The following is an 11333-nucleotide window of genomic DNA, read 5'->3' as shown; positions in this document are numbered from 1 at the left end:
AATTCTATGGCCTTTTCTCATAGCATTGGAAAGTTATCTTACTAATTCCAGGTATTTTGTGGATGTTTTTCTTTTTTAAATGAATAATTTTCTTTTGTTTTTAAAGTCTAATTGTTAATAGAGGAGAAATGTGGAGACTAACATACTAAAGTAGTCATTTCTAAAGTGAATTTTTTGAATTTTAAAGATATAAGACTAATGACTTATTTTTATAACAAGAATTTTGCATGTCCTGGTATCACAAATTTTTATAATTTTCTGGGCTGTTTCTGTGGCTTTCTTCATTTTCTGCAGAGTTGCTAGTGTTTGCAACTTTAATTTACAGTATAGCAAGAAACAAACTCCATCAAAAATTTGTAATTAGATTTACAGATCTAATTACAGATCATATGGGGCAGAAAACTGAAATATTAGCTGTATTTCATTTGGCTTTTTTTTTCAACCTAGAACTTTGTTTCTTCTTCTTAAATTAATTATTTGGTGTCACTGGGGCTCAGAATTTCATTCCAAGAACTAATACACACGTGGCCATGCTTTTTAGTGAATTGAGGTCCATCTTTAACTTTTATGATCAACATTTCTCCCAAATGAGTCACTGGAACTTTGATGAAGAATTTTGTAAAGGACTATAAATGTCATGGTTAATCTGCAACATACAAAATGAAAACTGGGGGATATTTTCAGAATGAGTCTTTATAGTTAAGACAAGGAAATGAATGCTTTTGGGGACCTACTTCAAAGATAGGCATGAACTTGGCTTTGATCATCATTCACGGACAGGTTGGAGGGTCAATTAGGAACTATAACGAGTGACCATTCTGGGGTTAACACCTTTGTACATTCTAAGGATTTTATAGACAAACTTTTGTGATCTCCCTTTCTGTGTAATAACCCCTTCCCTTCTGTTAATGTTTAGCTTCCTTTTTCTATCTTTTGTGTTCCCTCTGGTCCATCTTGGCCTCCATCTCTTCATCTCATTTTCTCCTTTTCCCATGTCTCCAGCAAACGCTTTACGTGTAACTCTGGAAATGTCCAGACTTAGTTCTGTGACTTTGCTGAGCTTGGGAGCTGGATATCAAACACTCTTGTCCATTGATCATTTTGGCTTCTGGTTTCCCATTCAGAGTGCAAACACCGAGAGAGCAAGAAGTATGTTTCTAAAGCACATGTTGAACAGAGACCAATTAGCAGATGCCCCAGATTCAATAAACCTGCATTCTTCGGAGAATAGTTCCACACAAAGACTAAGCACAGATAATATGAGTCAGTCTCCAGTAGACTACAACTCTCATAACTTCAGAGGGTGCAAGCTCCACTCTGTAGGAGTTGAGAGGGAGGAGAAATGTGTCATTATGTATTGGTCCATTAAAAATAAGTCAACATTTTCCCTAAATACCTTGACCCAGTAAGTCTTTATTGTTTTGCTTAGGGGATTTATGTATGAAAGACACCTTCACATTTTCAAACATTTTCCAAGTCAGCTTTCAAGCTTAGCTCCTGCTTACACTGAGCCTCCGGAACAACTGGAACCCTTCTTTCCCTAGTCTATAGAGTGTGCAAAGGATCCTGCAGGTATGCATAGCCTTCTAGATAAGCAAGAACACGTCAGAGACTATCAAACTGTGTTATGCTCAGCTAGTACTTTGATCTTTTTTCAGATTTTTTGCACAAACTCTTGTTTACTCCAACTGAAATCATTCTTGGGCAGCTATGATGTTAACAATTGCAGTACGTTGCTGTTGTTTTCCATCATGCTCTTTTGGCTAGGGTTTTTCCTGCAGAACTAAACTCAGAGCCTGATTAAATAGCAATCAGTGATTGGAATTAGGGATTTACCCAGGAGCTACAAACCTAGCCAAAGTATTGAGTAGGTTCTGGGAACGACCTTTTAACAAAGTTCCAAATACATCTGCTTTCTTTGTTGGATGGCAATCGGCACTGTTTCTTAGGAAGGCAGAAGACTCCCACTGTTCTTACCAGGGTTAATGGGTTTTCCTGAATAAATACTTTGTTCTGTGGCCTTGGATGATTTTTCAGAGTTCTGAAATTGTCGGTCTCCATGGTTTTTCCATTATTTTTGTTACGTTCATCAGAAAACTGAGTTTACCAACAACATCAGCACTTCATTCCAGAAGCCGTGCATGCTGATTTTCTTTTGTGATCACTTCTTGGAGGAAAGAGTGAAATAAAAAATATACTTCTTAGCTCATGGGAAAAGGTTATTTTTAAAAAAATATTTTGCCAAATACTTCAGATTCTACTGAAAGAATTTAAACAAATTACCCATTAGTGTTAATTCAAATTATGTTTTACTGATACTTTAGTGGCTTTCTTAAAGTAACATCACGACAAATACAAGAATAAGATCTTCATGACGCCCAAAGCTATGCTATATTTTGTATATATTTGTGAACAACCAGATATAGACTTCATTTTCGTTACTGAAGTAAAGAAATTTTCCTATGGGAAAAAGTCAACAATATATTTTGGCTAAAAGATAACCAACATGATTTTATCTGTTCTATTTTTGTTTGAAGTAAATAAAAAATATCTTTCTTACTCTACAGTGACTTGCATCCTTTCTCTATCATGGAGGAATTTCTGTGCAAATTTCATAAGAAGTCCAATGATGACTGACAGAAAAACTTTGGTTTAAAAAGTCACAGCAAAGTGTACGAGCCCTTTTTCAAATGCTCCCAAGTCGTATGGAACCGCCTTTGCAAGACTTTAGTAAGGAAGGATTTCTCTCCATATGAAACACTCACCATACAAATGGCTTATAAAGCAAACCAGACCCTTGATCAGCTCCATCCAGCACCTTATTGTCAGCACAGTGTCACATCAGTGAGATAAAGCAGCAGAAGTCAGCGGCTGTGAAGACTAAGGCTCCAGTCCACCCCACGAGCTGTGCCTGCTGTGTTTGGACAGTGACTCCTGGGTCTGCCACTGATTGTCTCCAGGGCTCGTCTGTTAAATGGGAAGGACAGATCACCGGGCAGGCCTGCATCCATTCAAAAAAGTTTTCAGCATGCCTGGCAAGTTCACCATGTGTGTACTGAGTATCAGACAATATGGTGACTTGCCCTTTGGAGAAATTTCTAGATTTACAGAAAGAATTAATGGTAGAGGATTCAAAGTTTAAAAATTCCAAGAGACAGTAAGGAAAACCAGAACTTATGAAATTGTACCCTCAAACAAATCTGTACTGATTTGTACCTTGAAGGACAAATGTCCTCTCATTTTTTCCTGAAGAGAGTATAAAACAGAAGAAAATTATTTTCAGTGAGTGATGGCTGCTAGCCATGAAGGAGGGTTGAGATCAACATTATTTCCCCATAAGAATGTGCACCCTTTGAAGATAGGTATATCTTTGGCATTCTGTGAAGTATTGTAAGAAGCACTCAATAAATAATATATTTTAAAAACTCAACCTAGTTACATGTTCTGAAAAATAGTAATTAGGAGTGGAGTGCCCTGAAAGCATAGCAAGGTAGAAGTATACTTAGCAAACTCTCCAACAGAAAATATAAGATTAGGCTCCTTTTTATTTCTTTAAATTTCTCTGTCTGCCGGCCAATTCTGGCATGAAGTCATCAACATGACAGGGGACGATCAATCCTCTGACTACCTGGAAAGGAATATGGGGAGGGCTAAAAGGAAAAAAGACGACGGAGACTTGGGTAATTTCAAAGTAGATGCAGGGCTGGGAGGTCAGGGTCTCCGAGACAAGGACTCCCGGAGCTGGCCAGCATTTGCCGGGTGCACACAATGACTGGAGGGAGCATCAGGTGACGACTTCGGCGGTGGCGATCAACGCACGTGAGGATCTGATGAAGATTTTAAATCCCGAGGTTCTTCTGCTGAGGAGGACTGTGCCCCGTGCAGTGGTGGGTGGGATGGGCTAAGTTTGACAAGGAATTTGTCCCTCCCCGGGTGAAAACTTTCTCCTTTTGTTTTACCACTAGGTTCCCCAAGAACCAGGATGTCCTCAGCTGATGCCGTCTTGCCTGTGAGCACCACGGCGTCACGGGACTCTTGAGGCCTCAGCTGTGACCGGAGGCAAAACAGAGTTATGTTTCCACCTGCCATAGCCGGCTCTCGGGCAGCGCGACCCTGAGCCTTAGACCGCTAGTTCCACTTTAATTTTGAAATGATTTCCCCCCAAAATGTATGTAGAAATGCTTCTGAAATGATATGTCAGTTATGCATATGAAACACTTCGTATCATAATGAAGTAGACTGATTCCAAACATCTTTTTAAATAACCATTAAATATGCTTATAAAACATAAACAATCACACTGTATGGAAAAGAAGAGTGGACTTAAAATGGGTGTGTCCAAAATTTCCTTACTACTTTTGACAAAATATTTGTTTCTGGTGCCTCATAACTATGCCTGAAATTATCAATTTAAGTTTCCAGGACAGCAATAATGAAAGCCGTGAATGCTAGAATTAATTTCATCAGTGGATCACAAGTGTGTTCATTTTAAAAATGATATGTCAAAGGCTTACAGTAATAATAATAATAATAATAATAATAATAATAATAATAAATAATAATAATAATAATAATGGTAATAGTAGACGTGAATTAGTGAATTTTTCCTTCAGAAAGCAAGTTTAAAAGTAGGTCTGCAGAAACCAAACTGTGAGGGTCAAACCACCTTTATTCCGCAGAGGGACACTGAGTATGCATTTAGTGCAGAAAGAAAGCTCTGGACAAGGGCCTCTGAGGATGAAGACTGTTCTTTGGGTGGGCAGGACCTTATCCTGGCAGTAATAATGGTGCCTTCTACTCTGCATATCTACACTTTTACAAAAGCATTTTACCTGCCTCTACGGAGTGACTTTTTGAAAAGCTGTACAAAGCTTGGTGAGAGGCGAGTGTGAGAGCTGACACTTCTATTCTCCACTTTTGAGGGCAAAAATTTTCAGCATTCATCAAACCCAACACCCGTGACACATGAAAGAAACTGGGAATTTTCCTTCCAGAGAGAAGGGTGTAAGAGGAGACTCAGTGAAGTGAGTCACATGCAGAAAGAAATGGCATTTGGTGTGTGTGTGTGTGTGTGTGTGTGTGTGTGTATGTGTGTGTGTGTGCTATTATTCTATCTCAATTGACTGATTTTTCTATCTCAAAGATGATCATTCTATCTCAATTGTACAAAGAAAATCTTTCCAATTAGACAAATCAGAAAGAAGGCCAGTCTGCTAAGCAATGTAAAAGAGTAGTGAGATTATTCCACCTTCCTCTGGGGAAGAGATGTTTGCTCTGTGTTAGAGAACAGAACCAGCACACGCGGTTCAGCCCCTGCTAATGTCCCTGCCCCTAGCCACTGCCCAACTGCTGCCTTTGTAGCTGTGCTTGACTTCTGAGTCTAGTGAGCTCCAACTCCCCTTGCTTGCCTCCTTCCAAAGAAGCCTTTGCCCTGTCCTTTCCTAATGGCAGATGGCCTGATTCCTTTGCTTATTTAGTTCTCATTTCTTAGCCCTTTAACCCTGTGTGCTTGGACTCCAGCATTTTTATTGTAATGAGGACCCACTTTGTATCTCTTTGTGCCCTGATTAAATATGTTAGTAAACAATATATTTATTGATCCACCACAGTCCTGCTCACTGAGGTGAAAAGGCTATGAGATTAGAATATTCTGTGGAAATTAAAACATTTTCACCAATTCAATACAAGAAAATACAATTATGAAATACAGAAAAACACCAGCTGACTTGTACTGGAGTTTTACATTATACCAGGGATGCTCTGTCTCTTTTCATCTTTAGAGAACCATATCAGTCAGATATAGTAATGATTTTCATGCAATTTAGAGGCAACCAAGGATTATGCAGAGCCCATAGCTATTAAGTAGCAGGAGAAGGATTCTAACTCAAGTTGCTTTACTTTCCCAAAGACACTCTCATAAAACATATGGATCTAGAAAACAAGTTAAAGATTTGTCAGAGGAGCACAAAATTTGTCAGCTTTATAGTAAGGAAAATGGTAAATGTCACCAAATTTTTGGCCAGTATGAATATTGTGAACATGATAGATAAAACCACACTTTATAGTTAGCTAGACCAGTTAGCTAATGAGCACGAGATCAGTGGTCCGAAAGGCCCATATGAATGAAAAACGCATCTTTGACTCAACATCTTGTTTTGAACAATTGGTAAACTCTCAATGTACCATCCAGATTTTCCTTGTGTTCTTCCTCTCCTTGGGGCCCAGTTCCCAAATGCACAAGGAGGGACAGAGCCAGGTCCTCTGAATGTGACTGCTGCATAGATAGTCCAGTGGCTCTCCATTGTCGGATGGGCCTCAGAACACACATTTTGTCTCTTCCATATTTGTATTCTCACTGCCTGCAATAGCCAGAGATGAATAGACGAAGAAACACCTTGAAGGAGCAGCAGTCAGCCGGTTAATTTCAAGGTCAACAGAGTAAAATATTCAAGGTCAATGGAGTAAAATCCATTCAGATGGAACAGAAATTGAGGATTTCTCTCTTAGTTGCAAAGTACAAAGCTGAATTTCCACCTATGTACTCCCAGTGTCTGACAGACCCCTAAATTAAATTTCTAGCACTAATATAAACAGTTTTCCTGAGACAGTTTACATCTGATACAATTCACTGATGTGTAGTGTATATTTAATTGTACTTAAAGTTTTTACACTTGTGCAACCATCAACATAACCTAATTTTAGACCTTTTAGTCATCCCAGAAAACCCCTCAAGCATCACGATTCTCTATGCCTGCCGCGTCTCCAGCCATGTGTCTCTTCTCCCTATCACTTGTGGACTTCTGCACATTTCCTGTGCATTGTATGGCCTCTTGACACTGTCTTCTGTCATGCAGCATGTTTCAAGTTTCATCTCTGCTTAGTGTATATCAGTGTTTCATCCCTTGGTCCAAGAAGATTCTGTTGTACAGATACCAATACCACATTTTGCCTACCCATTCATCAGTGAGTGAACATTGAATGTGTTCATCACTTGTCCATTAGTACTAATGCCACTGTGAATTTTCATGTAGAGCTTTTGTGGGGATATATTTTTCTTTCTCCTGTGTGCTTCTCTGGGTTCTGTGGTATCTCTGTTTAACTCACTGGAGAGCAGTTCCACAGCTGCTGGGCCACATTACAACCCCACCATCAGTGCAGGAGGACTCTGATTTCTCTACCTTTTCACCATTTGTTTTTATATGACATTTTGTTGCGCAACTCACAAATGAGTGTGAATCAGTATCTCCTCATGGGTTTGATTTGCATTTTCCTGTTGGCTGGTGATGTTGAGCATCTTTTTATATTCAGACTCCTAGCCATTTTTACATTAAATCATTTGCCTTTTTGTTATCATAGCCCTTCATGAATTCTACATACAACTCACTTGTTAGGCATATGATTGGCAATTATTTTCTCTCCTGTGTTTTGTCTTCTCATTTTCTTCATGGTATCCTTACAGGAACAAAATTTTTAATTTTGATGGAGAAAAACTTCCTTATTTTATTTTCTTTTATCACTGATACTTTAATGTTATACTTTAGATACTTTATAAGGCTTTGCCCAATTCAAGATTATGAAAATTTACTCCAAAGCATAATATTTTCTTCTAAATGAATCAAATCTGAGTCAATTTTTGCTTCTGGTGTTGCGGGGGGGGCGGTCAACTTTGTTCTTTCACATGAGGTATCCAGTTTTCCAGCACTGCTTGTTAAAACTAACTGAATTTCAATTCAGTTTAATTTTCCTGGCACATTGGCATCAATTCCGTTTTATTGAAGGCAGAATATAGTCATTCAATCAAGCACATAAACATTCCTGAGTTGAGCGGTAGTATCTAATTCCTAATTTCTTTCTTCTTTTTCCATTACTACTACTATAACTCTACAACTGCCAAACCAGAACATGAGCTGTTTTATTGTCAAGAAATGGTTTGGAGATAAAAGTATGAATAAAGAGCCCAAATTTTACTGGTCTTTCACGTTTTCTTCGCTCCGGAATACTAGATACAGGCAGCCTCTCTTTAGCAGCTTCTTAAGCAGTCTGCGGTATGAGCACTCCTGTGTTTACTCCACAGCGCCATCTCTGTAACTCAGTTCCATGAAGCCCACATCAGCGGAATACAGATAAACGTGATGAATGACTTCTCAGATGTCCTGCTCCAGCAGATGGGCCTCATTTCCTCAGCAACGCTTGCTCCGCAGGGACTCCACACAGTCCATAGATTGTTGTTCGTGTGACCCAGACAAAGCACACTTATTTGCAAAGAGATTTATCCATAACTGTGAGAACTATCAAGAACTGGAGTCCAGTGTGTCCGATTGTTTGCTTCAAGTTCTTCTGATCACTTTACACACCACCCACCCCAAAGGGACTGGTGGTTTGTAATATTCTTGTCAGCCTGAATGAGCATCTTTTTTTGACATCCGAAGCATGGTTAAGAGTAAATCTTAAAAATAGCATTAAGGCAGGATTTTTTTTTTGTTGGATCAGTAAGTAAAAGAATCTCTAAGAAGAATCCAATTAAAAAATAATTCAGCCCCTATCCACCACGGGAAGGAGAGCCACACCTTCTCCCACCCCAGCTGCCATGCTCCAGGGCCCCAAAGACAGCCACTGGGGCACCCCTGAACCCTCATAACCCCCTCACACACACGCACTCTCAGACTTCCTGCTTGTGCCAGTCTTTGAACCCACTCTGCAGAGGCAGAGGTTGTCATAAAGGGTATTTTTCTGAGTTTCCAACTTTGAACACCTTTAAAGAAAGGGCATGAGAAACCTGTAGAACAGTGTGGAGTTCAACTATTCAGAAATTTGGGGAACTCAATCTTGGCCTTGCAGCCTGAAGTCAGTCTACATCATGGGGTTCAGCCATCAGCTAACTGAGAGCAGGGGTCTTGTGTCAGAGCTCTGTCTGAGCCGTTAAATGGTAAATATACTATAATGAAAAGTTTGTTCACTGCAGACATGTTCTGGACAGCTTCTTGATTTCGATTTAATTCAAATGGTTTAAGGGTGCTAGACTTGTGACTACCACAGGTGGTTAGTTTCCAAGTTGTGCTTGATCATAATGTGTTGCTGATTGTATCAGTTGGGATAAAGGATTGTGGTTGATTCAATGAGCTGTTTTCTCTGATGTTATGAAGATGAGAAAGTCTTTGGGTCATTAGAGACACAGAAGCTAGGGTGCAACTATATCAGGAAGATTTGGGTGATAATCCAGAGATTAAACCAAGGACAGTCTGACAACAAAAATAAAAATGAGAAAACACTTAAGCAAGACACAAAGACAGACTTCCAGTTCACCAATGGCACATGGTAGGGCAAATGAGGATGAAAAGGCCAATAGTGAACCACCAGGACACCCTGAACTCAAAGCACAGGAAGTAACAAAAGAAATCAATCAGGCTCTAGAAAAATTTAAAATAGAAATAATTTCCCAGATAACCATAGAGATGGTGAGCAAAATGAAAGTCGTGATTGGAGACTCTAAAGCAGAAACTGACAAAAAGAAAAAAAATAGATGAGCTCAGGACCATGATGAAGCCATGAAGGCCCAGCATAAGAAAGAAATGGAAAAAATCAACGCCCAACATAGGAAAGAAATGGAATCCATAAAACAGATTCAAACAGATATCCAGGAGATTAAACACTCCATTGAAAGTGTACACAACAGAATAAAAGAATGAGAATATAGACTCTCAGATGTAGAAGATTAGATTGCAGTCAGTGACCAAGAAAAGAGAGGTCTCTTAAAAACAGTAGGGGATCATGAGAAATCAATCCAACAACTCCTAGATGATGCAAAGAAGAATAACATAAGACTGATAGGAATCCACAAAGTTCCAGGAGAAAATGCAAATGACTTAAAAAAGCTGTTCACAGAATTAATGACAGAAAACTTCCCAAACAGAGGGGAAGAATTTGACATTCAGATAACTGAGGCATATAGGACCCCAACTAGCTACAATAAAAAAAAATCTACACCTAGACATATAATAATCAAGATCCCAGAAACCCAACAGAAGAACAAAATACTACAAGCAGTAAAAGAAAAGAAACAAATCACATGCAAAGGAAAGCCCATCAGAATCACAGCAGACTTTTCAACACAAACCCTTAGGGCAAGGAGAGGCTGGAGTGAGATATTTCAAGTACTAAAAGAAAACAACCTCCAACCTAGACTGATGTATCCTGCAAAACTCTCTTTCAAAATGGATGGGGAAATAAGATATTTCCAAGACAAAGAACACCTGAGAAACTACATGAGTACCAAACCAGCACTACAAGCAATTCTAAACAATGAAGTCAACAACACCATGAGGCCCAACAGAGCAAATCAAATAGGCAAGGCAAGAAACTAAAAGAAGGTGAAAAAGTAAAAAGAGTCAACAAAAGGCCAATAACATGACAATAATAAATCAGTACATAGCAGTTATAACCATCAATGTCAATCGCCTCAACTCACCAATCAAGAGAAATAGACTGGCAAAATGGAATAAGAAGCAAAATCCAACAATATGTTGTATACAGGAAACACACCTAGTGCAAAAAGAAGCCCTTAGACTGAAAGTGAAAGGATGGAAAACAATTCTCCATGTGACATGAGCCCAGAAAAAAGTAGGGGTAGGAATCTTATTTGCAGACAAAGCAAATTTTCAAACTCAAACTGATTCTAGTATTATTGATGTAGGATGGTACTGTATCATACCTCTGTGAATGTAAAATTTCTTGTACCTGCTTTATGATACATAGTAGTGACCATGCTTTATCAGAGCTATTTTTAATGATATTACTCTAGAATGTTCTCTTTCCAGATGATGTTTAAGACGCTAAAAAAAAGAAAAAATGGTGCCAGGTACCACAACAGCAACAGAACTTTGCTGTTCTCTGGATATTATTCTTTTCTTTGTTTTTTCCTTTTTGTTTTTTTAATGGAATGTGCTGAAAGTCTATAATTTTGTTCAGGTGACTGCAGAACCTGGAAAAGCTGCTGCTGCTATTGATGCATAACATATTATTATTGGTCTTTATATATACATACATACATATATATAATTTGAATTTTTGGAAACTTTAACTGTGCTGTCAACTTTGGAAAAAGTTATCACAATTTACTGTGTTGAGTTGGCATTGTACAGAAATTGACAGCCATATTGGTCTAGAAATTTTAATTTTTTTATTTTAATTTTAATTTATTTTATTTTTTTTCCATTTGTACAGAGGTAAAGCACTGTATTAAATATGTAAGGTCATATCTACATGGGTTTGATTACAGAAACTAATTAAGTATTCTCTAAATGCAAAAAAAAGAATAAGATAAGACTACAAGAGCA

The sequence above is a fragment of the Fukomys damarensis genome, unplaced genomic scaffold (assembly GCF_012274545.1).
Source record: "Fukomys damarensis isolate Sample0158 unplaced genomic scaffold, DMR_v1.0_HiC HiC_scaffold_30, whole genome shotgun sequence".
Classification (NCBI taxonomy): Eukaryota; Metazoa; Chordata; class Mammalia; order Rodentia; family Bathyergidae; genus Fukomys; species Fukomys damarensis.
Note: the sequence above shows the minus strand (reverse complement) of the source record.